Genomic DNA, 20,619 nt, shown 5'->3' with positions numbered 1-20,619 from the left:
TGTGTGCACATGTAGAAGGCAATACACAATAAATAGGCAGACACTCACACCGGGCGCTAACTTCTAATAATGCCTTTTTTTAACCGTGGTGCGCTTATTGCAATTTGTCTAGCAGAGCAGTAGCCTGTTTGGCTGTGAACCAACAAGGCATTGAACTGATAAAAGCTTCACATATTGTAGCGCTCAGATATATGTGTATCGGCAAGCTATCTGTGACACTTTCATACGAAAAATTTCCCGCAGGGGCACCTGCGCAAGTAGGCGTTTGGTGTGTAGCGACACCACGAACCCGAGCTAACGGGGGAGTTTCTACCCCCTACCACGCCTAGCCGTGCGTGGCTTTCCCGTGTCCGGGGAAAAGGGGATCCTGGGGGTTAAGCCGACGCTGGGTGATTGGACCGTTAAGGCCCCCCGGCAGAAGCAACACACCCCTTTTGCCCCGGCTTCACCTAGACGGCACCCCTGGGCTGACCCACCCAGGGGAAATCGGCAGTCGCCTTTTCCTATCTCTCTCTTCCTATATCTTCGTCTTTATCTCTTACTATTTATCTCTCCTGCCTTCTGCTCTCTTCCGTTCACTTCTAAACTTCCTGGCGGCTAGGGTTAACCCTGTGCAAACAGCGTACCTTGGTCTAGGCGCATTGGGTTATAGTGGCGTTGTACTGCTGGCGTCTGCAGGTTTCAGCATCCGCAAATTTGTGGCGTCGCCTCGTTGGGCTCCGTGGTGGGTGGCCGCCAACGCTGCTGAACAAAAATAAGACAGGCATGCATAGAGAATTCCCCCTACTGTCTGATCGTACCGGCTTAAAGCGGGTCCACACCGATGATATAAATTTTTTCAACCAGCCAAAAAAACATATCCTCACTTTCATGTTATCCACTGTGAAAAAACTGAAAAGCAAGCCAGGACCGTCTGTTCTTTCCTAGTTTCTAGATGTCCTACCGAAACTTTTGGCACAGGATACAAGGTAACCAAAATGGCTAGCGGAGACCTTATCCTCGAAATCCGTGACAAAGAACAATTTGAAAAGCTAGACCATCATTCAGATTTCGGTGGCATACCAATTACCATAACACAAAATAGATCAATGAACACAACTCGCGAAGTGGTATCTGACATGGTCTACTTGACTTGACTGAGACTGAACTTTTGGAGGGGTGGAAGAGCCAAAATGTCACTAATGTACAGAGAATCATCATCAGAAAAGATAATGAGGAACACCGACCAAACACTTAATACTCACGTTTTCATCCAGTAAACTACCCGAATCTATCAAAACAGAATACACGAAGACATCTATCAGGCCGTACATACCAAACCCTCGTCGTTGCTTCCAATGCCAGAGGTATGGCCATGGCTCTAAAACCTGTCGTGGTCGCCAGACTTGTGCACAATGTGGAGTCCTAGGCCACGTGTCTGAGAACTGCAAACAACCGCCACACTGTGTAAACTGCAAAGGAAACCATGCCGCATATTCACGCTCCTGCACATACTGGAAAAAAGAAAAAGAAATAATTACGTTGAAGGTGACGGAGAACATTACATTTGAGGAAGCACGGCGAAGAGTCGCTCCATTTTATGGACCTACATACGCTGATGCGGCGCGTCAGGGGGCAACGCCGCACCAGCCCTCGCCACCCCTTCGGCCCGCGCATACCGAGCTGGTGGTTGTGGCACCTGCCCCCAAGTAGGCTGTAGCCCAGGCTACCAGGCCTACTCCCAAACAGAGACCGGAGACTCCAGAGTCCTCGGGTCTCAAGGCCTCACCTCACCAGGCGAGGCCTGAAATTCGAACTAACAGCCCACACGTGCGGGCATCCAGTGCCTCCGAGGAGGCAATGGATACGTCGGTACCCTTGATGCCGAAAGAGCGGCGTGGCTCCTTGGAGCGCGCCAAGAAAACAAAAAATCTGATAACAGGGCCTGGTGACGGCCCTGTTAAGTGAACTCAAACTCCCTGTCTATACAGCCATTCGCTTTTCGTACACACAGCACTATTTGATATTCACCATGAACACTCAAATTATACAATGGAACGTCAGGGGCCTTCTCAGAAACCTTGACAACATCCAAGAACTCTTACACGAACACTCACCAAATGTGCTGTGTGTACAAGACACACACCTTAATTCAAAACACACAAACTTTCTTCGTAAATACGTTATTTTCCGAAAGGACCGTGTTGATGCCATGACATCATCTGGAGGTGTTGCCATCATAGTGAATCAAGGAATTGCATGCACACACTTACAACTCCAAACATCCCTTGAGGCAGTGGCTGTTCAAGCGGTTCTTTTTGATAAACTGATCACAATCTGCACTATTTACATTCCTCCTAGCTATCAGCTGCAAAAACGTGATTTACACTCTTTAATTTATGAACTTCCGGAACCTTATGTTCTTCTTGGAGACTTTGATGCGCATAGCAGGCTATGGGGTGACTCTCGGTATGACGCGCGAGGTTTACTGATCGAACAGTTCCTTCTCTCGTCAAGCGCGTGTCTCCTAAATCGAAAAGAACCAACCTATTCTAATCTTGCTAATAACACCTACTCCTCCATAGACCTAAGCATAGTATCTCCATCTCTTGTGTCTCTACTCCAGTGGAAAGTCGTCAGTAATCTGTACGGAAGTGACCACTTCCCCGTAGTTTTGAGCACAACTACAGTAACTGAGTGTCCACCACGTGTTCCCAAGTGGCTCATAAATAGAGCCGACTGGAAACAGTTTTATACCATCGCTTGTCTAGGTTGGAATGACATATGTACTTTGAACATTAATGTTGCTGTCAACTACTTCACAGCGTTTTTGATTTATGCTGCAACAAAATGCATCCCACAAACAAATGGACACCCTAGAAAACGGCATGTGCCATGGTGGAACTCTTAATGCCGAAACGCGCGCAAACAGCAAAACAGAGCTTGAAGGCTGCTTCGGAACTCACCAACAGCCGAAAGTTTTGTTACATTCAAGAAAATAAAGTCTCAAGGCAGGAGAACGCGTCGACAGGCCAGAAGTGAAAGCTGCCAGAAGTTTTTGTCAGGGATCAATTCATACACACAGGAGGCTAAAGTCTGGAACATGGTCGGTAGGATAGCAGGAAAGCAAGTACACACACTTCCACTCGTAAACACTCAAGGCGATACCTTGGAAGATCAGGCAAACTTCCTCGGTGTACACTTTGAACAGGTGTCCAGCTCATCCAACTATACTGACACTTTCCAAAAATACAGAACAAGAAGAGAAATGCAGAAACTCGAAGAAAAATGCACTAGATACGAGGCATAACCAAGCTTTCAGTCTAGCTGAGCTGCGAACGTCTCTAAACTCCTGCAGTACTTCTGCCCCAGGTTTTCACCGTGTGGTGCATGAAATGTTAAAAAACCTATCAATCGAAACACGGAAAACCTTACTTTGTTTTAAAATGCTATCTGGTTTTCTGGCACTATCCCTACCTCCTGGAAAGAGGCTATTATTATTCCTATTTTGAAAGAGGGCAAGGACCCTTTTTTGCTTTTGAGTTATCGGCCTATTGCACTTACAAGCTGCTTGTGCAAAGTCTTTCAAAAATGATAAACTGCCGACTTGTACATTTCCTTGAAATAAACAATTTGCTCCACCCAATTCAGTGCGGGTTTCGAGAAAGTAGATCCACCACAGACCACCTTGTTCGTATCGAGGCACAGATCAGGGACGCCTTCGTCCATAAACAATATTTTCTCTCTGTATTCCTCGATATCGAAAAGGCTTATAATACAGCACTGCGTTTTGGAATTCTAAGAGACCTGTCCCACCTTGGCGTGCACGGAAGAATATTTCACATAATCGAAAGTTACCTGTCAAACCGGACATTCCGTGTCCGAGTGGGCACGGTTCTTTCCCAATTATTTGTCCAGAAAACAGGCGTGCCACAAGGTGGTGTACTAAGCTGCACACTTTTTCTCATCAAAATGAATTCCTTGCGCTTGTCCATTTCTCACAATATGTTTTACTGTACATATGTCGATGACGTCCAGCTCGGCTTTAGATCTTGCAATCTGGCAATGTGTGAGCGGCAGGTTCAGTTACGTTTAAACAAGGTCTCCAAATGGGCAGAGGAAAACGGATTCCGACTGAACCCACAAAAAGCACGTGTGTCTTGTTCTCTCGAAAGAGAGGCATGCACTCAGAACCCGACATTGAACTGAACGGTCAACGTCTGTCTGTTAATGCGCGGCATAAATTCTTAGGATTAATCTTGGACAACAAGTTGACCTTCGTACCGCACATGAAGTATCTAAAAACAAAATGTTTAAAAGCCATGAATGTTTTAAAAGTGTTGTCACGTACTACGTGGGGTAGTGACAGGCAATGTCTCATGAACCTATATAGAAGCCTCATTCGCACCCGCTTAGATTATGGGGCCGTTGTTTATCAGTCCGCGACTCAAAGTGCTTTGAAGATGCTGGACCCCGTGCACCATTTGGGCATCCGCCTTTCGGCGCGTGCTTTTCGCACCAGCCCTGTAGAAAGCCCTTATGTTGAGTCAAATGAGTGGTCGCTTCATCTGCAGAGAACTTACATGTCTTTTGTTTATTTCCTTAAGGTGAAATCAGACAAGAAGCACCCCTCATACTCTACAATTAATGATTTGTCGAGCTCAACACTGTTTCAAAACAGGCGTTTGATGAGGCAGCCCTTCTCAGTTGGCCTGAAGAGTCTAGCTGAGGAAACTGGAGTCTCACTTGAACACAGTTTAATGGCTCCTGTAGCATACCCGCCACCATGGCAATGGCAGACTATAGACTGCGATGTGTCTTTTCTAGAAGTTATAAAACATGGGCCTATTCCCATATCCGAACATACTTCCTGGAACTTCAACACAAATACACACGTCCTGAGTTCTTTACAGATGCCTCCGATTCTAACTCCTCTGTGTCTTATGCTGCTGTCGGCCCATCCTTTTCGGATGCTGGCCCTCTACATCCAGGCTCAAGTATCTTCACAGCGGAAGCTTATGCGATACTTGTGGCGGCTAAACACATCAAGCAATTACAGATACCTAAAGCAGTAATCTATACGGACTCCCTCAGTGTGGTACCGGCTCTGCACAGTCTTAAAAAACACAAAAACCCAGTCCTTGTCTCACTTTTTTCCATTTTTTGCACACTCTACACACTCAAACAACATGTTGTAGTGTGCTGGGTGCCAGGGCACCGTGAGATTCAAGGCAACGTGAGGGCCGATCAGCTCGCTGCATCCATCCACAAAAGCACTGCCCCTACACCCATATCAATCCCAGCCCTTGATCTTAAGCTGTCTCTCAAACGAAACCTCAGGGTATACTGGCAGAGCAAGTGGGATACACACACACAAAACAAACTACACATTATTAAGCCACACCTTGGTCATTGGCTGCCCGTATCAAAATCGCGTCATACAGAGGTAATACTAACGAGACTCAGAATAGGACACACATACACGACACACACATATATTTTGTCCGGTGACGAGCCACCATTGCGTAACAGATGTGGTGAAGCATTAACAGTCCTTCACATGTTAATCCAGTGCAAACACTTAGAAACTCTAAGAAAAGAATATTTTCGATTACCCTACCAACAACATATACCTTTACACCCTGCAATGGTCATCGGTAGGGAACCGCTTTTTAGTCATAAATCATTGTTAGCGTTTTTAAAAGAAATTCATAGTTTTCGTATCACATACCCGCGCATTCCGTAGCACGACCTCTCCAGAGAGGTTTTTGCTGTGGTGGCTACACAAGAAAGCACTTGCCTCACGGCCCTTGGACGCAAGGGTATGAACGAGTGAGGCACTTGTGCTAATTCCATACATATCCACCATCGTCTTTTATTATCACCAACTTTTGACATCTATTCACACCACACACACCTTTCACGGCATGGTCATGATTTTATTACTTGTACGTTCTTACCCGCCTTACCGCGAGGAATTTATGGCCCTTATACAGCCGCTTATCACAATAATTGTCCATATTTTAGTAAGATTAAGTGGCGCTCTTTGGCCGTGAAATGGCCCTTGCGCCACAAAACATCAAACATTATCATCATTCATACGAAAAATTAGAGTATCTGTGCATGCGTTATGATATATTGCTTTGTTGAAAGATCTTGTGGCTGTGACTTGTCAACCGAGTGATCAAATGCACTTCAGTTTTCTAAATTTAAACATTGTTTGAAGGTAGCACGGTCTATATTTATTTGTGTCTATTGTTTTGCCCAGCCGTTTATGTCCGGTACAAGGAAATATACTGAAAATTATCATGTAGCCTCTGCAAATGGTTGCTTTCAAGCAGGCTTTGCATGCTTGGCTTGTGCCTACAGGTATGTCACAATTCATGACGCAGCAGCGTATGATTGAACAGTAGAATCAAGATCAACTATGTGCGCGAGCTAAATATGTATTTTAACATGAGCGAATGGTACGTGTTATTTGCCACACACATGATCTCGCTTAGAATGCCCATTGGTAAATGGGATCATAGAAATATTACTCAGCTGTGTATAGGAAACAAGTTAGCTTAACCTAAGGCTAGCTTTAACTGCTACAAATATAATGTCTTTTTGAGGTGCTGCACATTTTCTTCCAGAATATTGCTATCTAATACATCATGTGAAGAGCGTCTTCCACATCAGCTTTTATATGGCTTGCAAAGTAACGTTTGGCACAACCTACCATTTTGTCACATTTTGTTGTGCAGTAGACATCCTAGAATGTAGACGCTGCTGCATTGTGTGTGACTCCTTGATATGTATTGATTCTGGCAGGTTAAACCTCACACTTCTATTTCTTTTTGTAGCAATGAGATGCTTCACATATGCCTGCGGTGACGTTCCGCTGCGCTAAACTGATGAAAACACCAGTCCTGCGCAACTCGAGTCCTTCACAATTGGAGAAGTTGCGCTTCAATCTGCAATGATGACACAAACTGCCATATGCTGGGAATTGAAGATTGTTTTTCCACGAAATACGCAGGAAACCTTTCTTGTAATATGGCGCTTGGGTAGTGCTGGCTGTGGTGTGGCGAAGTCTACTTCTACGTGTGCTTACACATTGCCTCAAAAAAAGAAACAAAAACAATAAAGCATTTCTTTCCTTTCAATTTTGCCCACTTTTTGTGTTAGAAGCACCCAAGCAGTGCTCTTACAAGGAACTCTCGCCATTTGTTAAGCACGTGACAAGCATACGCGAGATAAATATTGATTTCCACAAGGAGTAACTGGAAGCATGTGCAGTTGGTCCTCAGAGAGTAACTGCGAACAAGCGGGAGCAGCAGTAAAGACTACCCGTTTGTCTTAAGGGTCCAACTGGTGGGAGTATTGGTTGGTCCACAGGGATCAACTGGTGGAAGTAACAGTTGGTCCGCAGGGAGCAACTGGAGGGAGTAACTGTTCATCCTCCGAAAGAAGATCTGAAACGAGAACAACGATTCATCCCAGTAAAGACTAGCCGTTCGTCTTAGGGGTGCAACTGGTGGGAGTATTGGTTGGTCCGCAGGGATCAACTGGTGGAAGTAACTGTTGGTCCGCAGGGAGCAACTGGAGGGAGTAACTGCTCATCCTCCGAAAGAAGAACTGGAACGAGAGCAACGATTCATCCCAGTAAAGACTAGCCGTTTGTCTTAGGGGTGCAACTGGTGGGGGTATTGGTTGGTCCGCAGGGATCAACTGGTGGAAGTAACTGTTGGTCCGCAGGGAGCAACTGGAGGGAGTAACTGTTCATCCTCAGAAGGATCCCTGAAACGAGAGCAACGATTCATCCCTCTGCAGTTACTCCTTTTAGGGGAGTAATGGGAGTGGCAATGCAATTGCTCCCTGAAAGGAGCAACCCCTATACCCCCGTTGCTCCCTATGGCTTAGAGTGTTCGATGAGGCGCAGGCGATCCCACGAGCCTCGGCTTCTGAGGTAGCACCATTTTTTATGCGCCACATCGTGTTAAGACACGGTGCTCCTTCCAGTATAAGAACGGACAGAGGGGCGGCATTCACGGCGCACTTTATGGACTAAGTTTTCAAACTGAGCAACCAGACACTAAAAGACTACTGCGTACCATCCGCAAATCAACGGACTTACCAAGCGACTGAGTAAGACCCTCGCAGGCATGATCTCAGTGTACATCGACGTACAGCACTAAACATGGGACCGGATCTTACCTTTCGTGACTTTCGCGTCACGAAAAGTAAGATCCGGTCACACCGCTGTGCAAGAAACCAGGCAATTCACGGCATTTCGGCTTCTGTACGGCCGCGAAGTGAAGACCATGCTGGACTCAATGCTACCGTGTCAAGACGAAGACGAGTTGGCAACTGACGCCGAAGAATTCGCAGAGTGTGCTGAGGAAGCCCGCCAGCTCGGGTGACTCTACATCGGCCTGCAACAGCAGGCAGCCGCACGACTCTTTAACACCCGCCAAAGAGAGGTGTTTTGCAACCCCGGAGACCAAGTTTGGGTGTGGACGCCCGTACACCGTTGTTGCCTTAGTGAAAAGTTTCTTAGCCGGTACTTTGGCCCATATAAAGTGTTACGCCGCGTCAGTGACGTGAACTACGATGTGGTTCCGGACTCAACACCGAAGGCACGAAGCAGAACACGACCTAGGCTTGACGTCGTTCTTGTGTTGCGCAATGTTCATAACATCTTTTTTTACTGTACACCGTTCTTTGTGTTTTTATTCATTTTTGTGAACTTGCTTCTTCGTTCATTGACTTTTTTTATATTGGCATGCTCTTTAATTTCTACTTAAACTTTATCTGAAATTTCATTTTTTCCTTTTTTACGTGCCGATGTTGTAACATCGGGGTGGCGCTATGTACTTTTCTATCCGTTTTTCGGAACTCTTTTTTTCTTTTCGAAAGGAGTGTAATGCCACCCACACGTAGTGGGTCGATTGCAAGAGCGGCTCCAATCTGGAGGAAAAAAGAAGATCGCGTGCTTCTTTTCTGCTCGAGAGCCAGCCACGACTGACGCATCGTTTTAGTGCTATCCTCTCGGTGGTTTAATAAAACCCCAGTACTTGTGATTCCTCGCGACAATATATACAAGGAATAGAAAGTCTTACATTTTATGAGCTTCGCCCCTAAAATGGTTCTTCCATCAATTTCGAACTCATTTTTTTTAAGCTCATTCCAGAGATTCAAGATGTGAAAATGTGGATACAAAAAAGGGTCTGTTTTTCCTATGGGGTACGCATCGTTTTCTCTGTGGCCAGCCTGAAAGCATCGAACATGCCTTTTTGGATTGTTGAAAAGTTTTTTTCCCGAGAAGTTCTGCAAAGAACTATCCAAAATGATTTACCGCTCAACACCTATGAATTCGGGTTTCCCACTTGATGAAGATGTAGCATTTTATGATACTCTTATGTTGCACGGCCTTCACAGTGTTTGGAAAAACAATACATGGCTGCTCGTTATGCCGACATCAATACGCTGCCCATTCATAAATATTTCTGCCAATAATCACGAACAATATTGAAGACTGAACTATTAGATGTCCGGTACCAGAGTTGCCTAAACAGCTTGAGCTACTTATGCGCATAAAGGAATTCTAATTACTATGTAATTATTGTGTTTGTTTCCTTTGTATGTCCTGCTTGTGCACTGTATTATAACTGCATGATGCGCAAAAGAAAAAAATAGAGAAAAAACAAAGTGGCCTACACTTGTATAGAAAAAAAACTGATCGTAAACTATATGTTATGTTGAGTAGGGAAGTTCATTTTGTGTTCATAATTACTGCTTTGTGTTAGCGAATCTAGGATAGAGTTGGCAAAAATGACTAATTGTGCACATTCACGTGGTGGTTGTTGGTTGTTTCCAGTCATAAGAGATGCATTGTAGAGCATATCGTGACACCACATATCGAACAACCAAGCCGTTTTCCATGGCCATTATCGCGATCATCTTCATTGTAATCGAGGCAAAGGCGCACGCCAACCCACCCAATCACAAGTATCGACCTTAAGGAGCTTCACCCCTAATACTAATGAAACACATGCTTATCGCCATTGAGCACAAAGATCCAGCATAATGAATCAGGACGAAAAGCTGCAGCTCAGATTAAGGAAAAGCATGCTATAGTGACTAGAGAGAGGAGTTCTAGCTGAAGAAGACGAGCAATTCGTTGTTACTGTGTTTTTTGGGTATTAACATCCATTTATTCCTTTCAACTATTAGTATTTATCTACTTTATTGTAAGTTACCTTATGATTATTCACACTTCTTCTCCCTCGATGACTAAATTATTATATATTCATTGATTAAAATTTTAAAATTTGTTTTTCTTATTATGGTAACCACTGGTTTAACGGCCCATCCTCCACAGTGGGTGCGAGCCAAGGCATATAGGAACAAGCAAGCAAGTAATCAAGATTGGTCATCAAGTAGCGTGCGAAGAACCTCCAGGGCTTCTACCAGCCGGAGCCTCCTGCCGAGAATTATTCAAGGGAGGAAACTACAGCAATAGTCAGCGACCTGTGGTTCTGTACAAACTTCCATGCTGGCAAGGAAGCAGAATTAGCTGGTGTTCTCGAACGAGCAGCGTCTTGAGCTGCCTCGCGAGGTTGTCTCTGGCATCTAAGCGTCTCGCCTACCATCCAACGTTTCCTCGTCATAACCAGCCAACATGGGTCCACTTCAAATGTCAAAGCCTCCGCGTTTTGGTTGTGCATGCGTTCGTCAATCCTACTTTTTTCGGCTAATACTGAAGACGTTTGACAACGATGACGCACGGCGTATAAACACATGCTCAAGAGGAAAGTTGACACCAGAAACATTTGCACGTTTTAAATGTGTACGCGTCCTGACTTCCTGCTTCCGTTCGCATTCTCATGCCCTGTTTTTTCTAGAATGCATATGCAATCACTAGCTCAGCTCTGTAATTTTGCACGCGTTTCTCACGGCTCCACCACTCAGCCACCTTCTAACTATATATCTTAATTCTATGAACTCTCATTTTGGTCGCTGTTAGGATTGTTTTATCGTGCATGTCGGTCATTTTGTAAACTATCTATTTTCATGTAGATAGATTGTTTTTTCCCTATTTCTGTATTAAAAGAGTGCACATGGAGCCACGGGAGCGGCCGCGTCAGCAGCACGTGTAAGTGAGCTCTGCACATATATGCCTATAACTTTAGCAATTTTAGTTCTAGAAGGGTCAGAGTGGTGTCTATTTGTTCGTGAAGATACAAGGAGTTCAACCACTACAAATGCTGCTATTACAAACGAAAATTTTAAATTTTAAGAGTGGAAAACAGTGTGAATCTGTGAAAACAACAACATTTAGACAACGTGTTTTTTACGATCGCTTGTAGCTTCATTAATATTCTACCGGGAAACTTCTTACTTATAAGGTTGAAAGTCCTTAGTGTATACCTGACGCTACTGAAGTTTGATCAGGCTAGGTTTATTAGTTCCAGAGTTATTCCGCAATCAATATTAGGCCTAATCACTAAAAAGAATAAATTGGTAAAATCACCTCGCAAACGCTTTTAAATTTTGCCCGCTTAATATAATATTAAACCGCACCCTATAGGCTACCAGGAGGCCCAATTCCGTACACTCTAGGCCCTTAATTAAGGTGGTAATCAGCAAAAAGCTCATTTCATTAAAACAATCTTTCAAAAGGAGCTACAAACGCCACCGAAAAATAGCTAATATCTTCTTTTAGAACACAACAGTCCGGTTTTTTTCGTGTAAAAATAATTTTGATAGCTTAAGGTAACCGGAAGATACAGAGTTAGAAAGAATATAACAAAAACCGCTAATAAACGTGTGGCGCCCGCGTCCTCCCTCGCTCAGAGGAGGAGGGTGGCTCACTGCTCGGGAGAAAGGTACGCCCGTCAGATCGAAGTCTTGAACCACATGTCTTTTTTTCCTTACGATCGCTTTTCACTTTGCTAATAACCTACCGGGAAACTTATAACTCATAGAGTGCACAGCCCTAATTGTAGACCTGTCGCCGCTCAGGTTTCATCAGGACAGGAGTAATAGTACTGGAACTATTTCGTGACCAAAATTAATCCTAATCCCTAAAAAGATTCATTTGGTAACATCACCTCACAAACAAATTTAAATTTTGTCCGCTTAATATATTGATACGTGTATGGAACTGTCGCCCCGACACAGCTGAATTGGCACCCAAATGAAGAAGACGACAACGTGGTTGTAGTGGGTTGGACTCTCGAGTTTGCCCCGTTGGCCTGCTTGACTGTGCGCTCTCTAAGCCGTTAGCAAGACCAGCTCTCGGTGAATAAATCTTCCCCGTAACATCTTTTGGTGGAAGGTGCTGGGTCTTCACACAACCCGGCTCTGGAACTCCGCAGTGGACGCCAGCTTTGTCCAGCCGCGATGCCTGAAACTGGCACTCAGGCCTCGCCATCCGCGCCGGCTCCATCACCTGTGATTCCCCCCCATCTTCTCCACCCTGGAACGTTTTCCGGGACGGACAGCACGGACGTCGAAGAATGACTCGCATTATTCGAGCGCGTCAGCAAGCACTACAGGTGGGACGAAACGCTTATGCTGGCAAATATTCTATTCTACCTACGGGGTACGGTACGCGCCTGGTATGAGACGCATGAAAAAGAATTAACCAGCTGGGACACATGCAAGCAAAAGCTACGCGATTTGTTCGGTCGGTCAGTTGCTCGTCAGATGGCAGCCAGGCAGGAACTCGCGTCGCGTGTTCAATCATCGACGGAGTCGTACGTCACGTACATCCAAGACGTACTGGCACTGTGCCGGAAGTCCGACAAAAACATGTCCGAGGCGGACAAGATCAGCAACGTGTTGAAAGGCATTGCTGATGATGCTTTCAACATACTAATGTGCAAGAACTGCACCACTGTCGACTCCATCATATCTGAATGCCGGCGATTTGAGCAAGCTAAAAGCATCCGAATCACCCACCACATCGCGAGACTACCAAACACTGCTGCGACTTCGTCTTGCGAGGATTCTGCAGCGCCCCGTTCACTTGCGCCTCCTGCCAATATCGCAACTATTGTTCGCCAGGAGCTGGAAGTCATGGCACCCGCTTTCTATCAGCCCCCTGCACAAGACAACTGGGCAACAGTCTCGCTAATTCAAGCCGTCGTACGTCATGAGTTTGCTAACCTGGGCGTCCAGGTTCCCCAGCCCGCCAGACTTATGCCGCAGCCCATGAGCACTCCCGTCCACAACGCTGACCACCACTCTGCTCCACTTGTCGCTGCGGCAGCTTCGACACCTCGGTTTCCACCACGCTACCGAAATCCATCTGAGTGGCGCACGCACGATGATCGACCCATCTACTTTTCTTGCTCTCGAGTTGGGCACATCTCCCGCCATTGCCACAACAGGTGGTATTTCCGGCCAAGCTTTCGTAATGTAGATCGCCGTCAGGACCACGGACACTATTCGCAACCCGGTTTTCCGGAAGACCATATTCCGGACCTTTCAGCTCGCCGTTCATTTCCACGCTCCGAACCGTCCTACGCTGATGTCGTCGCCCAGAGAAACTGGTCTAGCCGCTCGCCGTCACCTCAGGGTCGGCCGTCACGCTCCCCTCAACGCCGCCGCTCTCCGTCACCGGCTTAATCTGCCCGTTCCCCGGGAAACTGACGAGTTCAGCTCCTGGAGGTGGCGCTGCATTGACGACTCGGAACAAAAACACTCAACCGGCTACAAATTCAAGACGCAATTTTACTTCGGGTGTTCATTGATGGCCACGCCGTTACTGCTCTAATTGACACTGGTGCCCAAGTATCTGTTATGAATTCTACACTTCGATCTCACCTGAAAAAGGTTCTCACACCAGCTATGTTCTCTACTGTTCGAGTTGCCAACGGAAGTCGAACATCGGTGCTTGGTATGTGCACTGCCCGCGTTACTGTTGCTGGCCACCACACTTCCGTTCTCTTCGCAGTCCTCGATGCTTGCCCACACGACGTCATCCTTGGAATTGACTTCTTAACCGCCCACTCCGCCCTCATCAATTGTTCTGCCGGTATCTTACGGCTCGAATTGCCTTTGTGCTCCGAATTCACTCCTCCAAGTCGCACTCGGCTACAATCCGTGGAGTCTCTACGGCTGCCGCCCCAGGCTGCTATGTACATTCCTCTGTCGCCCTTCCCGTCCGTTCCTGATGAAGACTATCTGGTAGCTCCCCTCATTGATTTGACCCTTACGCACCACATCGCACTACCACATACTATAGTGGTTGTTGCTAACAACACGGTGCTACTTCCAGTTCTCAACTTCTCTACGTCGACCCAAGTGCTTTCCCAAGGCATCACTTTAGCCGATCTTTCCACCCTTGATGAATGTTCGATTTGTTCTTTTACACCTGACACTAAAACCATGACGAAACCTGTCATCACGTCGCAAAATAAGACGTTCCTCGACAAAATTATATACAGCGACCTCTTACCTTCCCAAGTTGCGGCACTCCGGGGTGTTCTATTTTTTTACTTGGATATCTTTGACGTCGACGACCGTCCCCTGGGCCGCACAAGTGCCGTAACCCACCGCATCGACGCCGGCGACGCCAGTCAACTCCACAAACGCCCTTATCGCGTGTCACATGCTGAGCGCCAAATAATACAGACGGAGGTCGAGAAAATGCTGCGTAAAGACGTCATTGAGCCTTCATCGAGTCCTTGGGCCTCCCCTGTGGTCTTAGTTAAAAAGAAGGACAACACCTGGCGTTTTTGCGTCGACTATCGCCACCTGAATCGGATCACCAAGAAGGACGTTTATCCTTTACCTCGAATCAATGATGCGCTCGACTGCCTCCACGGCGCCAACTATTTCTCGTCCCTTGACCTTCGATCCAGATACTGGCAAATTTCGGTCGACGACCGCGACCGCGAGAAGACAGCATTCATCACACTCGACGGCCTTTACCAATTCAAGGTCATGCCTTTTGGGTTGTGCAATGCCCCGGCTACTTTTGAACGTATCATGGACTCTCTTCTTCGCGGTTTTAAATGGTTGACCTGCCTCTGCTATCTGGATGATGTAATAGTTTTCTCGTCCTCCTTCGAAAGCCACCTGTCTCGTCTCTCGGCAATTCTTGACGTTTTTCGTTGCGCTGGTCTCCAACTGAATTCGTCGAAATGCTCATTTCGACGTCGGCAGATTAAACTACTCGGCCACCTTGTTGACGCCACTGCTGTTCAACCCGACCCTGACAAAGTCCGTGCAGTCCGAGAAGTCCCGGTTCCACGTTCCACACAAGAAGTTCGCAGTTTTATTGGGCTCTGCTCATACCTTCGCCGCTTTGTCTTCGATTTCGCGGATATTGCTAGGCCCCCCACGGGTCTCCTCAAAAAGAATGTGGCCTTTTCTTGGGGAAGGGACCAAGGACATTCCTTCGCGTCACTAATTACCGCCCTCACATCACCACTTGTGTTGGCTCATTTTGATCCAGCGGCTCTAACAGAGCGTCGCACCGATGCAAGCGGCCATGGCATTGGTGCTATACTCGCTCAGATACAGGATGGCACCAACCGTGTGATAGCCTACGCTAGCCGCCTTTTGTCGCAAGCGGAGCAAAATTATTCCATCACTGAGCGGGAATGCTTAGCCCTCGTTTGGGCTATTGCGAAATTCCTTCCGTACTTATACGGACGTCCGTTTGCAGTCATCACGGACCATCATGCGCTTCGCTGGCTGTCGACGCTTAAGGACCCTACAGGAAGACTCGGCCGATGGGCACTTCGATTACAGGAGTACACGTTCTCGGTTGTTTACAAATCTGGAAAGCTTCACAGCGATGCTGACTGCTTATCCCGGCACCCTGTTGATCCACCTAGCTCCATTGATTTGGAATCCGATGCCTGCGTTTTAGCCATCACTGACTTTCTGAACGTAGCCGACGAACAGCGCCGAGATCCATCGCTGCTCACCATCATTGACCGCCTTCAATCGCGTTATGCTGACCCTTCTCTTAGCAGATACCTGCTTCAAGACAACGTTTTGTACCGCCGCAACTTACACCCCGACGGCGCGGAACTTTTACTCGTCGTACCGCATCACCTGCGAAAGGATGTTCTGCGACAATTCCACGACGCTCCAACTTCTGGATATCTAGGAGTCTCCAGAACTTACGATCGCATTCGACGACGAGTATTCTGGAAGGGTCTCTACCACTCTGTTCGCCGTTACGTCACATCTTGTGACCTCTGCCAGCGCCGAAAGAAGCCTACAACTCCCCCTGCCGGTCTACTTCAACCTATTGAAGTTCCAGCCGAGCTATTTTATCGAGTGAGGTTGGACTTGCTAGGCCCCTTTCCTACTTCTACAACTGGAAATAAATGAATCGCAGTGGCCACAGACTATGCGATTTGGTATGCAATCACTCGAGCGCTACTAACCCGCTGCGCAACCGACGTTGCCGACTTCCTGCTGTACGACATTATTCTCCAGCATGGCGCTCCGACTCACCTGCTCACAGACCGTGGTCGCTACTTTCTATCTCGTGTGGTTGATGATCTACTCCGATCTTTTGCTACCCGTCACAACTTCACCACATCTTACCACCCTCAGACTAACGGCCTTACGGAGCGACTAAACCGCACATTGACGAACATGCTTTCCACGTACGTATCTACCGACCACATTGATTGGGACATCGCTCTTCCGTTCGTAACCTTCGCCTATAACTCGTCGCGTCATGAAACAGCGGGCTACTCCCCTTTTTATCTACTCTTGGTACGTCATCTTTTACTGCCCTTCGACACACTGCTTTCATCAGACCACCCATTCTCCACCTCGTACGCTCAGGATGCAATCACCCGTGCCCTCACGGCACGTGTGGTAGCGCGTGCTCGGTTATCGTTGTCGCAGACAGCACAGAAGTCTCTTTAGGACCGTCGACATAGAGATGTCGTTTTTCGTGCGGGATCTCTCGTTCTCCTGTGGCTCCCATCTCGACGTGTTGGCCTCTGCGAGAAACTACTATCGCGATAAGCTTGGCCCTACCGAGTCATTCGTCAGGTCACACATGTGACCTACGAGATTGCCGCTACCACAAACTCATCAGCTGCTGCACCCAGAAAAGAAGTAGTCCACGTTTCTCGTCTCAAGCCCTACAACGCCGACTCGCTCATTTAACAGGCACCGAGACGGTGCCTTACGGACCGGGGTGATGACACGTGTATGGAACTGTCGCCCCGACACAGCTGAATTGGCACCCAAATGAAGAAGACGGCAACGTGGTTGTAGTGGGTTGGACTCTCGAGTTTCCCCCGTTGGCCTGCTTGACTGTACGCTCTCTAAGCCATTAGCAAGACCAGCTCTCGGTGAATAAATCTTCCCCGTAACATCATAAATAAACAGCACCCCATAGGCTAAACGGAGGCCCAACTCCGTACTCTCTAGACCCTTAATTAAGGGGGTAATCAGCAGAAATCTCATTTCATTAAAACGTTCTTTATGAAAACAGCCACAAACGTGACTGATACACAATTGAAACCTACATTTAGAACATAACAATCCGGGTGCGGCGATGGCATAGTGGTTAGAGCATCCGCCTCGCATGCAAAAGGTCCGTGGTTCAAATCCCGGTGCCGCGCAGCTCACAACCGGAAAAAAATCCGCGTGTTGATGGAACTACATTAGGAGGCCTGAGGTGCAGCCTCACCGGTAACCACTGCCGGCAACGCACTCCCTCACCAGAGAAGGATTGCCCACCTTGGTGCAGTATCTGGCAACTACCTCCCACATGCATACGTCAAATAACTCACGGCCCTGAGTTCCCAGCAGCTGCGAAGCAACTGACCATGGCGGCGGTCAGATCTGCAACGCAGCAAAGGGTGCTAAGAATCTCTGCACTACAGGCTGCCTTTGAAACCTGAACTTGGCAAGGTTTAACGCTAGAACCTTATCTAGTGAGGGATGTCTTGCTGTAGTATACGAGGAGCTAGAGGGTGTTAAATGGGATATAATAGGGCTCAGTGAGGTTAGGAGGATAGATGAGGCCTATACTGTGCTACAAAACGGGCACGTCCTTTGCTATCGGGGCTTGGCAGACAGAAGAGAACTGGGAGTGGGGCTTCTAATTTACAGAAACATAGCTGGCAACAAAGAGGAATACTACAGCATTTATGAAAGGGTATTGTGATTAAACTGAATAAAAGATACAAGATTAAGGTATTACAGGCTTACGCGCCTACATCCAGCCATGATGACGCTTCAGTTGAAAGCTTCTATGAAGACGTGGAATCGGCAATGAGTAAGGTAAAAACACAGTATACTATAGTGATGGGCGACTTTAATGCAAAGGTAGGGAAGAAGCAGGCTAGAGACCAGGCAGTAGGAGATTATGGCATCGGCCCTATAAGCGCCAGAGGAGCGCTACTAGTAGAATTCGCAGAACGCAATAATTTGCGGATTTTGAATACTTTCTACCGAAAACGAGAAAACCGCAAGTGGACATAGAGGAGCCCTAATGGCGAAAATAAGAACGAAATAGATTTAATAATGACTGCACACCCAGGAATCGTGCAGGATGTGGAAGTGGTTGGCAAGGTACGATGCAGTGACCATAGAATGGTACGATCTCGAATTCGCCTAGACTTGAAGAAGGAACGACAGAAACTGATACGCAAGAAGCCAATTGATGAGCCATCACTGAGAAGGAAAGTACAGGAATTCAGAGTGTCACTGTAGAACATGTACTCGACTCTTAGTGAGGAAACCAACCTTAGCGTAGATACAATGAATGATAATCTAACGAGTATCATTACGGAGTGTGCAGTGGAAGTTGGAGGCAGGGTAGTTAGACAGGACACTGGCAAGCTTTCCCAGGAAACGAAGAACCTAATTAAGAAGCGTCAAAGCATGAACGTGTCAAGTACAACAGACAAAATAGAACTGGCAGAGCTTTCAAAGTTGATTAATAGGCGTAAAGTATGCGATGTAAGAAGGTATAACCTGGGGAGAATTGAACACGCTCTGAAAAACGGAGGAAGCTTCAAAGCAGGGAAGAAGAAACTTGGGATAGGCAAAAGTCGGATGTATGCATTAAGAACGAAGAAGGCAAAATAACTACCAATATGGATAGCATAGTTAAAATAGCGGAGGAGTTTTACAGAGATCTGTACAGTAGCCGAGACAACCACGACATTAATACTATAAGAACTAGCAGTAACCCATATGACACCCCACCAGTAATGATAGAAGAAGTCAGAAAAGCTTTGGACAGCATGAAAAGAGGCAAATCTGCTGGTGAGGATCAGGAAACATCAGATCTGCTGAAAGATGGAGGACAGATTGTGTTAGAAAAACTAGCCACCCTGTTTACGAGGTGTCTCCTGACGGGAAGGGTACCAGAGTCTTGGAAGAACGCTAACATCATCTTAATACATAAGAAAGGAGATGACAAGGACTTGAAGAATTACAGGCTGATCAGCTTGCTCTCTGTAGTATACAAGCTAATTACAAAGGTAATTGCTAACAAAGTAAAGAAAACATTAGAATTCAATCAACCTAAAGAACAAGCAGGATTTCGAACAGGCTTTTCAACAATTGACCACATTCATACTATCAATCAGGTAATAGAGAAATGCTCAGTATATAACCAACCACTATACATAGCTTTCATAGAATACGAGAAGGCGTTTGATTCAATAGAAATATCTGCCGTCATGCAGACACTGCGGAATCAGGGTGTAGATGAAGTATATATAAACATTCTGGAAGAAATCTACAGAGGATCAACTGCTACCATAGTGCTTCATAAAGAAAGCAACAGAATACCAATAAAGAAGGGTGTAAGGCAGGGGGACATAATCTCCCCAATGCTATTTACCGCGTGCTTACAGGAGGTTTTCAGAAGTCTAGAATGGTAACAGTTAGGGATAAGAGTTCATGGAGAATACCTTAGTAATCTGCGCTTCGCCGATGACATTGCATTGCAGAGTAACTCAGGGGACGAATTGCAACTCATGATTACGGAGTTAGACAAGGAGAGCAGAAAGGTGGGTCTTAAAATAATCTGCAGAAAACGAAAGTACTGTACAACAACCTCGGAAAGGAGCAGTGCTTCTAGATAGGTAATAGTGCACTTGAAGTTGTAAAAGACTTTGTCTACTTAGGGCAGGTAATAACCGCAGAGCCTAACCACGAGATGGAAGTAACTAGAAGAATAAGAATGGGGTGGAGTACATTCGGCAAGCACTCCCAAATTATGACAGGTAGATTGCCACTATCTCTCAAGATAAAGGTATATAAAAGCTGTATTTTGCCGGTACTTAGCTACGGAGCAGAAACCTGGAGACTTACAAAGAGGGTTCAGCTTAAATTGAGGACGACGCAGCGAGCAATGGAAAGAAAACTGGTAGGTGTAACCTTAAGTGACAAGAAGAGAGCAGAGTGGATTAGAGGACAAACGGGGCTAAAGGATATCATAGTTGAAATAAAGAAGAGGAAATGGACATGGGCCGGGCATGTAGCGCGTAGACAGGACAACCGCTGGTCATTAAGGGTAACTAACTGGATTCCAAGAGAAGGGAAGCGGCTTAGGGGGAGACAGAAGGTTAGGTGGGCAGACGAGATTAAGAAGTTTGCGGGTATAAATTGACAGCAGCAAGCACAGGACCGGGTTAACTGGCG

Source organism: Rhipicephalus microplus, chromosome 9 (genome assembly GCF_043290135.1).
Source record: "Rhipicephalus microplus isolate Deutch F79 chromosome 9, USDA_Rmic, whole genome shotgun sequence".
Lineage (NCBI taxonomy): Eukaryota > Metazoa > Arthropoda > Arachnida > Ixodida > Ixodidae > Rhipicephalus > Rhipicephalus microplus.
Note: the sequence above shows the minus strand (reverse complement) of the source record.